The sequence below is a fragment of the Arachis hypogaea genome, chromosome 1 (assembly GCF_003086295.3).
Source record: "Arachis hypogaea cultivar Tifrunner chromosome 1, arahy.Tifrunner.gnm2.J5K5, whole genome shotgun sequence".
NCBI lineage: Eukaryota > Viridiplantae > Streptophyta > Magnoliopsida > Fabales > Fabaceae > Arachis > Arachis hypogaea.
In genome coordinates, this window is record NC_092036.1 from 31,378,747 (window position 1) to 31,398,503 (window position 19,757).

At 38.2% G+C, this 19,757-nt stretch overlaps 2 non-coding genes across 2 annotated transcripts; both read left to right on the plus strand.

Annotated features, from left to right (window-relative positions):
• Positions 1-303: 303 nt before the first annotated feature.
• LOC112712554 (small nucleolar RNA R71) lies at positions 304-407 on the plus strand. The gene has a single exon (XR_003157823.1). It is a non-coding gene; the product is annotated as a small nucleolar RNA R71 (small nucleolar RNA).
• Positions 408-9,575: 9,168 nt separating this feature from the next.
• LOC112716279 (small nucleolar RNA R71) lies at positions 9,576-9,683 on the plus strand. Its single transcript, XR_003160257.1, has one exon. It is a non-coding gene; the product is annotated as a small nucleolar RNA R71 (small nucleolar RNA).
• The last annotated feature ends 10,074 nt before the right edge of the window (positions 9,684-19,757 follow it).

Below are 19,757 nucleotides of genomic sequence, written 5' to 3' on the forward strand. Positions count from 1 at the left end.
TGCCATCCATTCAGACTTTGAGAGATCATGTTGATTTGCTGAGTCAACACTTTGTTCTGAGCCAATATGGTATTCAGAGCATCAATTTCAAGAACTCCCTTCCTCTGAGGTGTCCCATTATTCACAGAATTCCTCTCAGAAGTGTACATGAATTGGTTATTTGCAACCATGTCAATGAGTTCTTGAGCTTCTGTAGGTGTTTTCTTTAGGTGGATGGATCCACCTGCAGAATGGTCCAATGACATTTTTGAAAACTCAGATAGACCATAATAGAATATATCTAATATGGTCCATTCTGAAAACATGTCAGATGGACACCTTTTGGTCAACTGCTTATATCTTTCCCAAGCTTCATAGAGGGATTCACCATCTTTTTGTTTGAAGGTCTGAACATCCACTCTAAGCTTGCTCAGCTTTTGAGGAGGAAAGAATTTATCCAAGAAGGCCGTGACCAGCTTCTCCCAGGAGTCCACGCTATCCTTAGGTTGTGAATCCAACCATATTCTCGCTTTGTCTCTTACAGCAAAAGGGAAAAGCATGAGCCTGTAGACTTCAGGATCTACTCCATTCGTCTTAACAGTCTCACAGATCTGCAAGAACTCAGTTAAAAACTGATAAGGATCTTCAGATGGAAGTCCATAGAACTTGCAGTTTTGTTGCATTAAGGCAACTAGCTGAGGTTTCAGCTCAAAATTATTGGCTCTAATGACAGGAATGGAGATGCTTCTTCTATCAAATTTGGACGTTGGTTTTGTGAAGTCACCAAGCATTCTCCTTGCATTATTGTTGTTGGGTTCGGCTGCCATCTCCTTCTCTTGTTCTAATATTTCTGAAAGGTTACCTTTAGATTGTTGTAATTTAGCTTCTCTTAGTTTTCTCTTTAGAGTCCTTTCAGGTTCAGGATCAATTTCAACAAGAGTGCCTTTTTCCTTGTTCCTGCTCATATGAAAGAGAAGAAAACAAGAAAAGAAGAGGAATCCTCTATGTCACAGTATAGAGATTCCTTTATGTTAGTAGAAAAAGAAAAGGGAGAAGTGTGAAGAAGAATAGGTTCGGATTTTTAGATGAAGAGAGGTGAAGAGAAGTGTTAGTAAATAAATAATTAAATAGAATAAGAAAAGAAAAGAGAGGGAGAATTTCGAAAATAATTTTGAAAAAGAGGTTAGTATTTTTGAAAATTAAAGATAAGATAAGATTAAAATTAAAATTTAAAACAAAAAGAGTTTTTTTGAAAAAGAGATGAGATATTTTCGAAAATTAGAGAGGGAAAAGTAGTTAGGTGGTTTTGAAAAAGATAAGAAACAAACACAAAGTCAAAGAGTTAGTTGAAAAAGATATTAAAATCAAATTTGAAAAGATAAGAAGATAAGAAGTTAGATAAGATATTTTGAAATTAAATTTTTGAAAAGATAAAATTTTGAAAAAGATATGATAAGATATGTTTGAAAAAGATTTAATTTTTAAATTTAAAATTACTTACTTCACTAACAAGAAACTACAAGATAAGATTCTAGAACTTAAAGATTGAACCTTTCTTAACAAGAAAGTAACAAACTTCAAATTTTTGAATCAATCACATTAATTGTTAGTGAGTTTTCGAAAATTTGATATAAAGATAAGAAAAAGATTTTGAAAATAATTTGAAAAAGAATTTAAAAAGATAAGAATTTTAAAATTGAAATTTTGACTTGACTTGTAAAAAATAACTAATTTTAAAAATTTTTGACCAAGTCAACCCAAAATTTCGAAAATTTAGAGGGAAATAAGGAAAAGATATTTTTTTATTTTTGAAATTTTAATTATGAGAGAGAAAAATAATTAAAATTAAAACGTCATAATTGTGTTTTTCTCTTTTCTTTTTGGATCAAAACAAGGAATGCATGCAAGAACACTATGAATGTCAAGATGGACACCAAGAACACTTTGAAGATCATGATGAACATCAAGAACATATTTTTGAAAAATTTTTGATGCAAAGAAGACATGCAAGACACCAAACTTAGAAATCTTTAATGCATGGACTCTAACAAACGAAAAATACATATGAAAAACAACAAACAACACAAAACAAGAAAACATCAAGATCAAACAAGAAGATTTGTCAAGAACAACTTGAAGATCATGAAGAACACTATGAATGCATGGAATTTTCGAAAATAATGCATAAATTTTAAAAACATGCAATTGACACCAAACTTAAAAATTAACTCAAGACTCAAACAAGAAACACAAAATATTTTTTATTTTTATGATTTTATGATTTTTTTTGTATTTTTATTATATTTTTCGAAAATAAAGTTTGGAAAAACGAAAAAGAAAAGAAAAATTTTGAAAAAGATTTTTGAAAAGAAAATTACCTAATCTGAGCAACAAGATGAACTGTCAGTTGTCCATACTCGAACAATCCCCGGCAACGGCGCCAAAAACTTGGTGGACAAAATTGTGATTCATATGTTATTGCATTTTGTAAAATTCATTGCTTTTTATTTCCCTGGCAATGGCGCCAAAAACATGATGCCAATACCATGGTTTACAACTATGTGTGGTCACAACTCCGTTCAACTTAACCAGCAAGTGTACTGGGTCATCCAAGTAATACCTTACGTGAGTAAGGGTCGATCCCACAGAGATTGTTGGTATGAAGCAAGCTATGGTCATCTTGTAAATCTCAGTTAGGCAGATTAAATGGTTTATGATAAGTTCGAAAATAAATAATAAACAGAAAATAAAATAGTAAATAGTTAATAGTTAATAGTTACTCATATAATTCCATGGTGGGAATTTCAGATAGGCATATGTAGATGCTGTGCTCCTCTCGAATCTCTACTTTCTTATTACATTCATCCAATCCTTCTTACTCCTTTCCATGGCAAGCTGTATGTAGGGCATCACCGTTGTCAATGGCTACATCTCATCCTCTCAGTGAAAATGGTCCTATGCTCTGTCACAACACGGCTAATCATCTGTCGGTTCTCAATCAGGTTGGAATAGAATCTCTTGATTCTTTTGTGTCTGTCACTAACGCCCAGCCTTCAGGAGTTTGAAGCTCGTCACAGTCATTCAATACCGGAATCCTACTCGGAATACCACAGACAAGGTTAGACTTTCCAGATTCTCGGAATCCTACTCGGAATACCACAGACAAGGTTAGACTTTCCGGATTCCCATGAATGCCGCCATCTATCTAGCTTATACCACGAAGATTCTATTGGGGAATCTAAGAGATATGCGCTCGGCCTAAGGTAGAACGGAAGTGGTTGTCAGTCACGCGCGTCAGTGCGCGAAATTGTGAACAATACTTTTCACAACTCTCATAATCCCCGGTCATGAACCCCAAAAACTTGGTGTTCAATACCATGGCATTAACACAACTTCGCACAACTAACCAGCAAGTGCACTGGGTTGTCCAAGTAATAAACCTTACGCGAGTAAGGGTCGATCCCACGGAGATTGTTGGTATGAAGCAAGCTATGGTCACCTTGTAAATCTTAGTCAGGCAGACTCAAATGGATATGAATGATGATATACGAATAAAACATAAAGATAAAGATAGAGATACTTATGTAATTCATTGGTAGGAACTTTAGATAAGCGTATGAAGATGCCTTCCCTTCCGTCTCTCTGCTTTCCTACTGTCTTTATCCAATCCTTCTTACTCCTTTCCATGGCAAGCTTATGCAAGGGTTTCACTGTTGTCAGTGGCTACCTCCCATCCTCTCAGTGAAAATGTTCCTATGCTCTGTCACAGCATGGCTAATCATCTGTCGGTTCTCGGTCAGGCCGGAATAGAATCCAGTGATTCTTTTGCGTCTGTCACTAACGCCCCGCCTGCTAGGAGTTTGAAGCACGTCACAGTCATTCAATCATTGAATCCTACTCAGAATACCACAGACAAGGTTAGACCTTCCGGATTCTCTTGAATGCCGCCATCAGTTCTAGCCTATACCACGAAGACTCTGATCTCACGGAATGGTTGGCTCGGTTGTCAGGCGAGCACTCGGTTGTCAGGCGATCAACCATGCATCGTGCAATCAGGAATCCAAGAGATATTCACCCAATCGAAGGTAGAACGGAGGTGGTTGTCAGTCACACGTTCATAGGTGAGAATGATGATGAGTGTCACGGATCATCACATTCATCAAGTTGAAGAACAAGTGATATCTTAGAACAAGAACAAGCGGAATTGAATGGAAGAACAATAGTAATTGCATTAATATTCGAGGTATAGCAGAGCTCCACACCTTAATCTATGGTGTGTAGAAACTCCACCGTTGAAAATACATAAGAACAAGGTCTAGGCATGGCCATGAGGCCAGCCTCCCAGTGATCTAAGATAGCATAACAATGAAGATAGCTACCCCTCGATGATCTCAATACAATAGTAAAAGGTCCTACTTATAGAAAACTAGTAGCCTAAGGTTTACAGAAATGCGTAAATGACATAAAAATCCACTTCCGGGCCCACTTGGTGTGTGCTTGGGCTGAGCAATGAAGCATTTTCGTGCAGAGACTTCTCTTGGAGTTAAACGCCAGCTTTTATGCCAGTTTGGGCGTTTAACTCCCATTTTGGTGCCAGTTCCAGCGTTTAACGCTGGGATTTCTGAGGGTGACTTTGAACGCCGGTTTGGGCCATCAAATCTTGGGCAAAGTATGGACTATTATATATTGCTGGAAAGGCCAGGATGTCTACTTTCCAACGCCGTTGAGAGCGCGCCAATTGGGCCTCTGTAGCTCCAGAAAATCCACTTCGAGTGCAGGGAGGTCAGAGTCCAACAGCATCTGCAGTCCTTTTTAGTCTCTGAATCAGATTTTTGCTCAGGTCCCTCAATTTCAGCCAGAAAATACCTGAAATCACAGAAAAACACACAATCTCATAGTGAAGTCCAGAAAAGTGAATTTTAACTAAAAACTAATAAAAATATACTAAAAACTAACTAGATCATACTAAAAACATACTAAAAACAATGCCAAAAAGCGTACAAATTATCCGCTCATCACAACACCAAACTTAAATTGTTGCTTGTCCTCAAGCAACTGAAAATCAAGCAAGATAAAAAGAAGAGAATATGCAATGAATTCCAAAAACATCTATGAAGATCAGTATTAATTAGATGAGCGGGGCTTTTAGCTTTTTGCCTCTGAACAGTTTTGGCATCTCACTCTATCCTTTGAAATTCAGAATGGTTGGCTTCTTTAGGAACTTAGAATCCAGATAGTGTTATTGATTCTCCTAGTAAAGTATGATGATTCTTGAACATAGCTACTTATTGAGTCTTGGCCGTGGCCCAAAGCACTCTGTCTTCCAGTATTACCACCGGATACATACATGCCACAGACACATAATTGGGTGAACCTTTTCAAATTGTGACTCAGCTTTGCTAGAGTCCCCAATTAGAGGTGTCCAGGGTTCTTAAGCACACTCTTTCTGCCTTGGATCACAACTTTATTATAATTTTTTTTCGTTTTTCTTTTTTTTCTCTATTTTTTTTCGAATTTTTTTTTTCATTGCTTTTTCTTGCTTCAAGAATCATTTTTATGATTTTTCAGATCCTCAGTAACATGTCTCCTTTTTCATCATTCTTTCAAGAGCCAACATTCAGGAACCACAAATTCAAGATACATACGCACTGTTTAAGCATACATTCAGAAAACAAAAATATTGCCACCACATCAAAATAATTAAACTGTTATAAAATTCAAAATTCATGCAATTCTTTTTCTTTTTCAATTAAGCACGTTTTTATTTAAGAGAGATGATGGATTCATAGGACATTCATAACTTTAAGGCATAGACACTAATGATCACAAGACACAAACATAGATAAATATAAGCATAAAATTCGAAAAACAGAAGAATAAAGAACAAGGAAATCAAAGAACGGGTCCACCTTAGTGATGGCGGCTCTTTCTTCCTCTTGAAGATCCTATGGAGTGCTTGAGCTCCTCAATGTCTCTTCCTTGTCTTTGTTGCTCCTCTCTCATGATTCTTTGATCTTCTCTAATTTCATGGAGGATGATGGAGTGTTCTTGATGCTCCACCCTTAGTTGTCCCATGTTGGAACTCAATTCTCCTAGGGAGGTATTTAGTTGCTCCCAATAGTTTTGTGGAGGAAAGTGAATCCCTTGAGGTATCTCAAGGATCTCATGATGGGTGGGGTCTCTTGTGTGCTCCATCCTCTTCTTAGTGATGGGCTTGTCCTCATCAATAGGGATGTCTCTCTCTATGTCAACTCCAACTGAATAACAGAGGTGACAAATGAGATGAGGAAAGGCTAACCTTGCCAAGGTAGAGGACCTGTCCGCCACCTTATAAAGTTCTTGAGCTATAACCTCATGAACTTCTATTCCTTCTCCAATCATGATGCTATGAATCATGATAGCCCGGTCTATGGTAACTTCGGACCGGTTGCTAGTGGGAATGATTGAGCGTTGGATAAACTCCAACCATCCTCTAGCCACGGGTTTGAGGTCATGCCTTCTCAATTGAACCGGCTTCCCTCTTGAATCTCTCTTCCATTGGGCGCCCTCTTCACATATGACTGTGAGGACTTGGTCCAACCTTTGATCAAAGTTGACCCTTCTAGTGTAAGGATGTTCATCTCCTTGCATCATGGGCAAATTGAATGCCAACCTTACACTTTCCGGACTAAAATCCAAGTATTTTCCCTGAACCATAGTAAGATAATTCTTTGGATCCGGGTTCACACTTTGATCATGGTTCTTGGTGATCCATGCATTGGCATAGAATTCTTGAACCATCAAGATTCCGACTTGTTGAATGGGGTTGGTAAGAACTTCCCAACCTCTTCTTCGGATCTCATGTTGGATCTCCGGATATTCACTCTTTTTGAGTGAAAAAGGGACCTTGGGGATCACCTTCTTCAAGGCCACAACTTCATAGAAGTGGTCTTGATGCACCCTTGAGATGAATCTCTCCATCTCCCATGACTCGGAGGTGGAAGCTTTTGCCTTCCCTTTCCTCTTTCTAGAGGTTTCTCCGGCCTTGGATGCCATAAATGGTTATGGAAAAACAAAAAACAGTGCGTTTACCACACCAAACTTAAAAGGTTTGCTCGTCCTCGAGCAAAAGAAGAAAGAAGAGAGTAGAAGAAGAAGAAATGAGGGGAAAGGGAATGGCTTTTGTTTTCGGCCAAGAAGGGGAGAAGTGGTGTGTATGTTGTGTGAAAATGAAGGAGTGAAGGAGGGTATATATAGGAGAGGGAGAAGGGATGGTTCGGTCAAGGGAGGGTGGGTTTGGGTGGGAAAGTGGTTTGAATTTGAATGGTGAGGTAGGTGAGGTTTTATGAAGGATGGATGTGAGTGGTGAAGAGAAAGATGGGATTTGATAGGTGAAGGGTTTTTGGGGAAGAGGTGTTGAGGTGATTGGTGCATGGGTGAAGAAGAGAGAGAGTGGTGGGGTAGGTGGGGATCCTGTGGGGTCCACAGATCCTGAGGTGTCAAGGAAAAGTCATCCCTGCACCAAATGGCAAGCAAAATCTCGTTTTGTGCCAATTCTGGCGTTAAACGCCGGGCTGGTGCCCATTTCTGGCGTTTAACGCCAGCTTCTTGCCCTTTTCTGGCGTTTAACGCCAGTCTGGTGCCCCTTTCTGGCGTTAAACGCCCAGAATGGTGCCAGACTGGGCGTTAAACGCCCATCTGCTAACCTCACTGGCGTTTAAACGCCAGTAGGTGCGTCCTCCAGGGTGTGCTATTTTTCTTCCTGTTTTTCATTCTGTTTTTGCTTTTTTCATTGATTTTGTGACTTCTCATGATCATCAACCTACAAAAAAAAACATAAAATGACAAAGGAAAATAGTTAATTATAAAACATTGGGTTGCCTCCCAACAAACGCTTCTTTAATGTCATTAGCTTGACAGAGGACTCTCATGGAGCCTCAGAAATGCTCAGAGCTATGTTGGAACCTCCCAACACCAAACTTAGAGTTTGAATGTGGGGGTTCAACACCAAACTTAGAAGTTGGTTGTGGCCTCCCAACACCAAACTTAGAGTTTGACTGTGGGGGCTCTGTTTTTGAGAGAAGCTCTTCATGCTTCCTCTCCATGATGACAGAGGGATATCCTTGGGCCTTAAACACCAAGGATTCTTCATTCACTTGAATGATCAACTCTCCTCTATCAACATCAATCACAGCCTTTGCTGTGGCTAGGAAGGGTCTGCCAAGGATGATGGATTCATCCATGCACTTCCCAGTCTCTAGGACTATGAAATCAGTAGGGATGTAATGCTCTTCAACTTTAACTAGAACATCCTCTACAAGTCCATGGGCTTGTTTTCTTGAGTTGTCTGCCATCTCTAGTGAGATTTTTGCAGCTTGTACCTCAGAGATCCCTAACTTCTCCATTACAGAGAGAGGCATGAGGTTTACACTTGACCCTAAGTCACACAAGGCCTTCTTGAAGGTTATGGTGCCTATGGTACAAGGTATTGAAAACTTCCCAGGATCCTGTCTCTTTTGAGGTACTTTCTGCCTAGACAAGTCATCCAGTTCTTTGGTGAGCAAAGGGGGTTCATCCTCCCAAGTCTCGTTTCCAAATAACTTGTCATTTAGCTTCATGATTGCTCCAAGGTATTTAGCCACTTGCTCTTCAGTGACATACTCATCCTCTTCAGAGGAAGAATACTCATCAGAGCTCATGAATGGCAGAAGTAAGTCCAATGGAATCTCTATGGTCTCAGTTTGAGCCTCAGATTCCCATGGTTCCTCATTGGGGAACTCATTGGAGGCCAGTGGACGCCCAGTGAGGCCTTCCTCAGTGGCGTTCACTGCCTCTTCCTCCTCTCCAAATTCGGCCATGTTGATGGCTTTGCACTCTCCTTTTGGATTTTCTTCTGTATTGCTTGGAAGAGTACTAGGAGGGAGTTCAGTAATTTTCTTGCTCAGCTGACCCACTTGTGCCTCCAAATTTCTAATGGAGGACCTTGTTTCAGTCATGAAACTTTGAGTGGTTTTGATCAGATCAGAGACCATGGTTGCTAAGTCAGAGGTATTCTGCTTAGAACTCTCTGTCTGTTGCTGAGAAGATGATGGAAAAGGCTTGCTATTGCTAAACCTGTTTCTTCCACCATTATTATTGTTGAAACCTTGTTGGGGTCTCTGTTGATCCTTCCATGAAAAATTTGGATGATTTCTCCATGAAGGATTATAGGTGTTTCCATAGGGTTCTCCCATGTAATTCACCTCTTCCATTGAAGGGTTCTCAGGATCATAGGCTTCTTCCTCAGATGAAGCTTCTTTAGTACTGCTTGGTGCATTTTGCATTCCAGACAGACTTTGAGAAATCATATTGACTTGTTGAGTCAATATTTTGTTCTGAGCCAATATAGCATTCAGAGTGTCAATCTCAAGAACTCCTTTCTTCTGACTAGTCCCATTGTTCACAGGATTTCTTTCAGAAGTGTACATGAATTGGTTATTTGCAACCATTTCAATCAGCTCTTGAGCTTCTATAGGCGTCTTCTTCAGATGAAGAGATCCTCCAGCAGAGCTATCCAAAGACATCTTGGACAGTTCAGAGAGACCATCATAGAAAATACCTATGATGCTCCATTCAGAAAGCATATCAGAAGGACACTTTCTGATTAATTGTTTGTATCTTTCCCAAGCTTCATAGAGGGATTCTCCTTCCTTCTGTCTGAAGGTTTGGACTTCCACTCTAAGCTTACTCAATTTTTGAGGTGGAAAGAACTTTGCCAAGAAGGCATTGACTAGCTTTTCCCAAGAGTCCAGGCTTTCTTTAGGTTGTGAGTCCAACCATGTTCTAGCTCTGTCTCTTACAGCAAAAGGGAATAGCATAGGTCTGTAGACCTCAGGGTCAACCCCATTAGTCTTGATAGTGTCACAGATTTGCAAGAATTCAGCTAAAAACTGATGAGGATCTTCCAATGGAAGTCCATGGAACTTGCAATTCTGTTGCACTAGAGAAACTAATTGAGGCTTAAGCTCAAAGTTGTTTGCTCCAATGGCAGGGATAGAGATGCTTCTCCCATAGAAATCGGGAGTAGGTGCAGTGAAGTCACCCAGCACCTTCCTTGCATTGTTGGCATTGTTGTTGTTTTCGGCTGCCATAGGTTCTTCTTCTTTGAAGAATTCGGTCAGGTCCTCTAAAGAGAGTTGTGCTTTGGCTTCTCTTAGCTTTCTCTTCAAGGTCCTTTCAGGTTCAGGATCAGCCTCAACAAGAATGTTTTTGTCTTTGCTCCTGCTCATAAGAAAGAGAAGGGAACAAGAAAATGTGGAATCCTCTATGTCACAGTATAGAGATTCCTTTAGGTGTCAGAGGAAAAGAAAAGTAGAAGACAGAAGTAGAAAATTCGAACTTATCAAAGAAGATGGAGTTCGAATTTTGCATTAAGGGATAATGTTAGTCCATAAATAGAAGGATATGAGAAGAAGGGAAGTAATTTTCGAAAATTAAGTAAAAGATTTTGAAAACATTTTTGAAAACACTACTTGATTTTCGAAAATGAAAGTGGGAAAGAGATCAAGTGATTTTTGAAAAAGATTTTGAAATTAGAAATCAAAAAGATTTGATTGAAAACTATTTTGAAAAAGATGTGGTTAAGGAGATATGATTGGTTTTAAAAAAATGTGATTGAGAAGATATGATTTGAAAAACATTTTAAAAAGATTTGATTTTGAAAATTAAAAACTTGACTAACAAGAAAAGATATGATTCAAACATTAAACCTTTCTCAACAGAAAAGGCAACATACTTGAAATGTTGAATCAAATCATTAATTGATAGTAAGTATCTTTGAAAATGGAAAGAAATTGATTTTGAAAAAGATTTGATTGAAAAATTGAATTGAAAAAAGATTTGATTTTGAAAAACTTTGAAAACTTGAAAAAGAATCTGATTTGAAAACAAAATCTTCCCCCTTTAGCCATCCTGGCGTTAAACGCCCAGAATGGTGCACATTCTGGCGTTTAACGCCCAAAACTATACCCTTTTGGGCGTTAAACGCCCAACCAGGTACCCTGGCTGGCGTTTAAACGCCAGTCTGTCCTTCTTCACTGGGCGTTTTGAACGCCCAGCTTTTTCTGTGCAATTCCTCTGCTGAATGTTCTAAATCTTCAATTCTTCTGTATTATTGACTTGAAAAGACACAAATTAAAAATATTTTTGGATTTTTAATAATAAGGAATAATCAAAATGTAACTAAAATCAAATAACAATGCATGCAAGACACCAAACTTAGCAGTTTGTATACTGCTGACACTAACAAAATGAGAATGCATATGAGACACAACAAAACACTCAAGTCAAGAGAATGCAAAGATCAGAGCAAGAAAATCATCAAGAATTACTTGAAGATCCTTAAGACACATGAATGAATGCAAGAAGAACAGAAACATGCAATTGACACCAAACTTAAAATGAAACACTAGACTCAAACAAAAAACATAAAATATTTGGTGTTTTTTATGATTTTGTAAATTTTTTTTTGGATTTTTCAAAAATTAAGTGGAAAAAGAAAATAAAGGTATCAAAATTCTTAATGAGAATTCCAGGAATCATGCAATGTTAGTCTAAAGCTTCAATCTAAAGAAATTAGACATGGCTGAACAAGCTTCAGCAGGACATTGCATTCAAGAGCTAAATTGATGAAAATCAATCAGCTTTGGTGATGATAAGAACATCACCTTGAAACACTAGAATTCATTCTTAAGAACTCTGAAGAAAAATACCTAATCTAAGCAACAAGATGAACCGTCAGTTGTCCATACTCGAACAATCCCCGGCAACGGCGCCAAAAACTTGGTGCGCGAAATTGTGAACAATACTTTTCACAACTCTCATAATCCCCGGTCATGAACCCCAAAAACTTGGTGTTCAATACCATGGCATTAACACAACTTCGCACAACTAACCAGCAAGTGCACTGGGTCGTCCAAGTAATAAACCTTACGCAAGTAAGGGTCGATCCCACGGAGATTGTTGGTATGAAGCAAGCTATGGTCACCTTGTAAATCTTAGTCAGGCAGACTCAAATGGATATGAATGATGATATACGAATAAAACATAAAGATAAAGATAGAGATACTTATGTAATTCATTGGTAGGAACTTCAGATAAGCGTATGAAGATGCCTTCCCTTCCATCTCTCTGCTTTCCTACTGTCTTCATCCAATCCTTCTTACTCCTTTCCATGGCAAGCTTATGCAAGGGTTTCACCGTTGTCAGTGGCTACCTCCCATCCTCTCAGTGAAAATGTTCCTATGCTCTGTCACAGCATGGCTAAGGTGTGTAGAAACTCCACCGTTGAAAATACATAAGAACAAGGTCTAGGCATGGCCATGAGGCCAGCCTCCCAGTGATCTAAGATAGCATAACAATGAAGATAGCTACCCCTCGATGATCTCAATACAATAGTAAAAGGTCCTACTTATAGAAAACGAGTAGCCTAAGGTTTACAGAAATGAGTAAATGACATAAAAATCCACTTCCGGGCCCACTTGGTGTGTGCTTGGGCTGAGCAATGAAGCATTTTCGTGCAGAGACTTCTCTTGGAGTTAAACGCCAGCTTTTATGCCAGTTTGGGCGTTTAACTCCCATTTTGGTGCCAGTTCCAGCGTTTAACGCTGGGATTTCTGAGGGTGACTTTGAACGCCGGTTTGGGCCATCAAATCTTGGGCAAAGTATGGACTATAATATATTTCTGGAAAGGCCAGGATGTCTACTTTCCAACGCCGTTGAGAGCGCGCCAATTGGGCTTATGTAGCTCCAGAAAATCCACTTCGAGTGCAGGGAGGTCAGAGTCCAACAGCATCTGCAGTCCTTTTTAGTCTCTGAATCAGATTTTTGCTCAGGTCCCTCAATTTCAGCCAGAAAATACCTGAAATCACAGAAAAACACACAATCTCATAGTGAAGTCCAGAAAAGTGAATTTTAACTAAAAACTAATAAAAATATACTAAAAACTAACTAGATCATACTAAAAACATACTAAAAACAATGCCAAAAAGCGTACAAATTATCCGCTCATCACGCGTTCATAGGTGAGAATGATGATGAGTGTCACGGATCATCACATTCATCAAGTTGAAGTGCAGCTTATATCTTGGAATAAGAATAAAAGAGAATTGAATAGAAAATAATAGTAATTGTATTGAAACTTGAGGTACAGCAGAGCTCCACACCCTTAATCTATGGTGTGTAGAAACTCCACCGTTGAAAATACATAAGTGAGAGGTCCAGGCATGGCTGAATGGCCAGCCCCCATGATCTGAGAACTAATCATCCCAAGATGATCCTAAGATCTAAAGTGATCAAAAGATGTCTAATACAATAGTAGATTATCCTATTTATACTAGACTAGCTACTAGGGTTTACATGAGTAAGTAATTGATGCATAAATCCACTTCCGGGGCCCACTTGGTGTGTGTTTTGGCTGAGCTTGATCTATCCACGAGCTGAGGCTTCTTTTGGAGTTGAACGCCGAGTTATAGCATGTTTCTGGCGTTCAACTCCGGGTCGTGACGTGTTTCTGGCGTTTGACTCCAGACAGCAGCATGTACTTGGTATTGAGCGCCACTTTACGTCGTCAATTCCCGAATAAAGTATAAACTATTATATATTGCTGGAAAGCTCTGGATGTCTACTTTCCAACTCCGTTGAGAGCGCGCCATTTGAAGTTCTGTAGTTCCAGAAAATCCATTTTGAGTGCAGGGAGGTCAGATTCCAACAGCATCAGCAGTCCTTTTGTCAGCCTTTTTCAGAGTTTTGCTCAAGTCCCTCAATTTCAGCCAAAAATTACTTGAAATTACAGAAAAACACACAAACTCATAGTAAAGTCCAGAAATGTGAATTTAACATAAAAACTAATGAAAACATCCCTAAAAGTAGGTTGAACTTACTAAAAACTACCTAAAAATAATGCCAAAAAGCGTATAAATTATCCGCTCATCAAAGGGTAAGAAGATAGCCATCTTACCTCTGATCAGAGAGTCGATGTGGATGATAAACCAGAAGAAGAAATTCAACATTCCCTTTCCATCGCTTATTATGAGATTGGCCATGGTAGCTGGAGTGGAAAAGAGGCCTGATGATCTTATGTTCAGAGTCCCAAGCGGCCAACATTTTTTGCCATTTAGAGAGTGATACATGAGCATCTTTCCCCTATTTTCTATTTATTTTAAGTTAGAATTTATTAAGTTTAAGTTCTTTTAGTGTTAAAATCCTCCTTGGATGTTACTTTGAGTTGTTTTTGTGTTTTAATTATTTCAGGTGTAGTTCGGATCAATTTGACAGAGTTTTGTGCAAGAAAAGAGAAGAATTGGAGTTGCCCACTAGGGTGCTAAATGCCAACTAGCACCAGAAACTCAGCAAGATTAAAGGAGTTTCCACCCTCAAGTGGCGTTTAGCGCCATGCAATCCGGATCTCACTTCACTCATGGAGCATCTTTAGTTGGACCTAGCTTTTAATTGTTATCTTTTATCTTATTTTAGTTATTTTTATTTACAAACAAAATATTTTAGGTTTAGAAATTATTATTTTACTTTAGTTTCAAATCAAATTAGGTCAGATATAAAAGGGAAAAGATGCACCCTTTTGGGAATCTTCTGACTTCCGCACTTTTTACACTTTTCAAAACCCTAGTTTTCTCTCTGAAGTATGAGCCACTAAACCTCCTTGTTTAAGGTTAGGAGTTCTGCTTATTTCTATGGATTGAAGCTATTACTGTTCTATTTTAATTAATGTATTGATTCAGTTTCAAGGATTACTTTCGTTCTTCATTTTATGAATCTGGGTGCATCAGAAGAATGACCCTTATTTTATTTGCGTTCTTGTGATTCTTGGAAGAGATATCTCACCTGAACAACATCTTGAAAGTAAATTTCTCCTAAATCATTAATTACTTGAACTAATCAGGATACATAACATAATCCACTTAACTTTGGGTAATTGGGGTTTTTGTGGCCATAAACTAGAATTGAACTTAACCCTATAATCGAAATTAAGTGCCCAAGGCATTGGCGATTAACTAGGTTAGAGGAAACTAAATCACTAAGACATTAGGGTTTACTCACTGATAGTTTGCCATGAAATGAATCTTACATGATTAAAAAGAAAACTTAATCTGGAAAAGTAAGCATCTCTGATCCTTAACTACTTTCTCTCGTATATTTCACACCATTCTCACTGCATTATTTACTCTCTGAACTATTATTTAATGCTTTTTGAACCCTCAAAACATCACTTTCTGCTTGCCTGACTAAGTAATCATTCGACCATAGTTGCTCAGTCCATCAATCCTCGTGAGATCTACCCTCACTCACTTGAGGTATTACTTGGTACAATCAGTGCACTTGCCGATTAGTTTGTGGTTTTGAAATTCCGCACCAAGTTTTTGGCGTGGTTTTCAGGGATTATCTGTGATTAACAACTAACCAGTTGTCTGATTGCTTAGATTAGGCGTTTTTCTTTAGTTTTTTTCTTTATTTTTCTTTTAATTTTTGCATTATGTTTAATTTGTTTTCCTTCATTTTTAAAGTTAAGTTTGGTGTCCCCCTTTAGTAATTTTATTTTATTTTTCCTGAATTATTTTCTTTTCTTTATTTTCGTAATTAGTGGCTTATTTTTTCTTATGATTTTCAAATTTCTAGTATTAATTATTTAGTTTATTTTATTTCTTTTACACAGGATATCTCACAGAGAATTTTCTGTACTCAGACATAGAGAGTTTTATATTTTTCTTTGTTTGCTGTCTGTTTATGAGCACGAATAGGGACAAAGAACCACTTTTTGACTTTGACCTTGAGATTGAGAGGACTGCAAGAGTTACTCAAAGGTGCAAAACACCCCCAAAGAAAGAGAAGCCAAAGGCTTTGAGCACCAATGATGGAGAAGAATGAAAAGACAAATTAAGCTCAAAGAGCCCTGATGAGTGGATATTTTATATGCTTTTTGGCATTATTTTCATATAGTTTTCAGCATGTTTTGTTTAATTTCTATTAAGTTTTTATATGTTTTAGTGTTAAATTCATATTTTTGGATTTTACTTTGAGTTTGTATATTTTTATGTAATTTTAGGTATTTTCTGGCTGAAATTGAGGAGCTGGAGCAAAAGTCTGATTCAGAGACAGAGAAAGCACTGCAGATGCTGCTCAGATCTGACCTCCTTGCACTCGGATGAGCTTTTCTGGAGCTAAATAAATCCAAATAGAGCGTTCTCAATGGCTATAGAAAGCTGACTTCTAGAGCTTTCTAGCAATATATAATAGTTTATACTTTGCTTCAGATTAGAAGGCCCAAAACTGGCGTCCAATGCCAACCTCCTGCCCCATTTTAGGCGTCAAGCGGCCAAGGAGCAGAGACCAATGTCCAAACGCCTAAAGAGAACCCCCTATCCAGTGTTCAACACCCTAGAGGCCTCATAGCACGTGGATCTCATCAAAACTCTGCCCGAACACTCACCAAGTGGGCTCCGAAAGTGGATTTTAGCACTAAAAAGACTGTTTTACCCCTATTAGTCATCAGCTTAGTATTTAAGGGATTAGATTCATATTATTCGTACATCATCTACCACTTTACATCATATTTTCATTTATCATTGTATTTCCTATCAGTATGAGTTTCTAAACCTCCTAGGTTGAGGGGAGGAGCCTTGATGAGTTCTATGAATTAATAAAAGTATTACTGTTTCTCTTCAATCCGTGTTTGATTCAATTCTAAGATGTATATTCGTTCTTCAACATGATGAATGGGATAATCAGTGACAATCAGCTCTGTTTTTCATACTAAGATCGTGTGCCTGACAACCACCCGTGTCTACTTGGGTTCGTGTGAATACGAGCCAAGAAAGCATCGAACTGCCTGCTTGATTATACATCTCTCAGACAGCTAATCCATGACTTCGTTGGAGACTTCTCGAGACACCGGTTCATCCAATTTCTGGGGAGATTAGGATCTCTATGGTAGAGGTTAGAACCCAACGGTTCTGCATTTTCTGATTCCGAAGATCCGACCTTGTCTATGGCATTTTCAGTAGGATCATTAAGGAGAATGGACTACAAGAGCTTCACCCTCAATCAGACTAGATGCGCACTAACCCTGGTGTTTAGATCTGGAGGATATTGGTGACCACGGCCGTACGGCGTTGATCACATACAGCCTGCCATAGAAGAAATCATTCACAATTGAAGAAGACAGTGATACCTGAGTTAATCCAGAAGGATAAAGCATCTCCAACCCTTAACCAATTTCTTATCACTGTTTACATTCCAATTCACAAAGTATTTTATACACTTATCTTTATTCCCTTTATGAGTTTAACTAAATTCAAACCAATAACTCTTCTATCCGCCTAACTAAGACCTGCAAGATAACCATAGCTTTCTTCAAACCACAATCCTCGTGGGATCGACCCTGACTCGCTTAGGTATTACTTGGACGACCCAGTGCACTTGCTGGTTTAGTTGTACAAAGCATGGGGATTCGTGCACCAAGCCCCTAATCAAGTGCTCGTGGTGCTTATCTATCAAGTGGTAATACTTAAAAACAAAGCATTTAAAGTCACGGCTGGGTTCAAGGTGCAAAGCTCCCAACAAAAAAATGTTCAAAGAAAGTAAATAAGCTTGCTTCAAGGTTATGATTTAAGGAAGGATTCCATAATCTAATCTGGATAGAGGTCTTGAAAGATTATAACCATTTGTGTTGATTTGTGCATAAGTGAAATGGATAACCAAAATCATTTGAATTGTTACCATTCAACCTTGCATTTTAAGCTTTAAAATTTTGTTGATTAAAGCATGATTCTTTGCTTGCTTGAGGACAAGCAAGAGCTTAAGTTTGGTGTTGTGATGCATGCGCATTATATTGTGTTTTTCTATGCTTTTTTATATAATATATAAAGCATAATGCTTAATTATGGAGTATTTTTGTAATTAAATTGAAGATTGCTTTGATTGCTTGAGTTGATGAATTTTGCAGAAAATAATAGAAAAAGAAATAAAAAACACCAAACAAGTTCAAAGGAAAGAAAAAAAAGGAAGTTTTGTACATGCTTTGGAGCCTGGAACATGCTTAGGAATCTTAGGCTATGCTTTGAAAGCATGGTCTAATGAAGAATAGCATGGCGTGTAACACGCCAGGGAGAAGACGTGAAACGCCTTCGAAAGTGGACTCATGCGTACGCATGCCTCATGCGTACGCGCAACAGCTGAAAAATGAAGATTCATGCATATGTGCAAAAGCTGGAAGAATGAGGACTCATGCATATGCATTCTGCAAGCGTACGCGCAATTGAGGATTTTTGTCAGGACCATGTGTACACATGCCTCATGCATACGCATGACATGGTGAACAGTGGGTGTGCAGCACGCCATAAAAGAATGGGCATGTGAATTCAACACGCCTTCAATGGTTTAATGAAGACCCCTCTTTGACAAAATGAACGGGCGTGTAACGTCATATGTTGGGCATGTCACATGCCATTGTCCACCTCCGAGAACCTTGTTTAATTGAGTGGCATGCTGCACGCCAAAGTCTGGCCTTGCACATCAGGCTAAGTTTCTAGAGGAGTGTTTCAAAGACCCCATTTTGAGTTCCACGGACCAGAACACATGGGCATTAAATGCCACACATGGCGTGCCACATGCCAATGAAGAAAGTTGGGCGTTCCACACGCCGAAGGGTGGCGTTGCACGCCAAAGAAGACCCACTCCTAGGAAAGCATATTCCCTGCATGCAAAGCATCACGTTTCATAGGAAAAGTGTGCCACTTGGCCCAGTTTTCATAATTAATCCTTTTTGCCACTCCAAGCCCATTCAGAATTCAATTTGGGACTATTAAAGCTTTGAAGAAAAGATACAAAGTTGAAGAATTAATGCGAAAGATTAGATTTGATTTGTTTTATTTTTAAATTTAAGTTTGAATTTAATAATTAGGTTTATTTTCCTTTAGTATATAAGGATCCTAAAACCACTTTGAGAGGAGAGGAGATCTTCTGCCGTTTTCATATTTGGTTTGTTTATTTTAAAGCATGAGCCACTAATCTCCTTGGTTAATGTTAGGAGCTCTGTCATCTTTTTATGGATTACTAATCTAAGTATTTATTTTATATGAAGTTTATGCTTTGATTTAATTGATGATTGAGTTTTCGTTCTTCATCCCTAAAGATTTGGAATTGTTGGAAAACATTCTAACTCCGTCTTGGATTCTAAATATTATTTTGAAAAAAAATTAATATTTGAATTAGCTTGAAAACCCTTTTACACTACTTTTTGGTTGCACTAGGAATATGTTAAAAAAGTGTGCAACCCTTTGTGAGTTTCAATTGTTAGGACTAGCTTGAATACGTGACATATAATTCAACCTAAGGACTGTTTTTGAATATTACTTGAAATTGAATCATAATTGTGCTTCACCTCTTTCTCTTAAGTAATTAACCAAGGAATTTGCTGTTAATTAAGTTAAAGAGAAATTAAATTTCTAAGGAATTGGAATTTGATTATTTATGAGTCGTCGTGATTAATCTTTGCATACTTCATCTAAATAGACATAAGGATTGTTTTCCTAAGGAGTGAACATCTCTGACACCTTAACTATCTTTATCATCTTGCTTTCTCAACCAATCTTTGTTTGCTTTTGTTAAATTTTCTGTTTTCATGCTATTTATTATTGAAACACTTAATATTGATTGTCTGACTAGCATAGTTAATTGAGCATTGTTTGCTTGATCCATTAATCTTCGTGGGATCGACCCTCACTCACCTGAGGTATTACTTGATACGA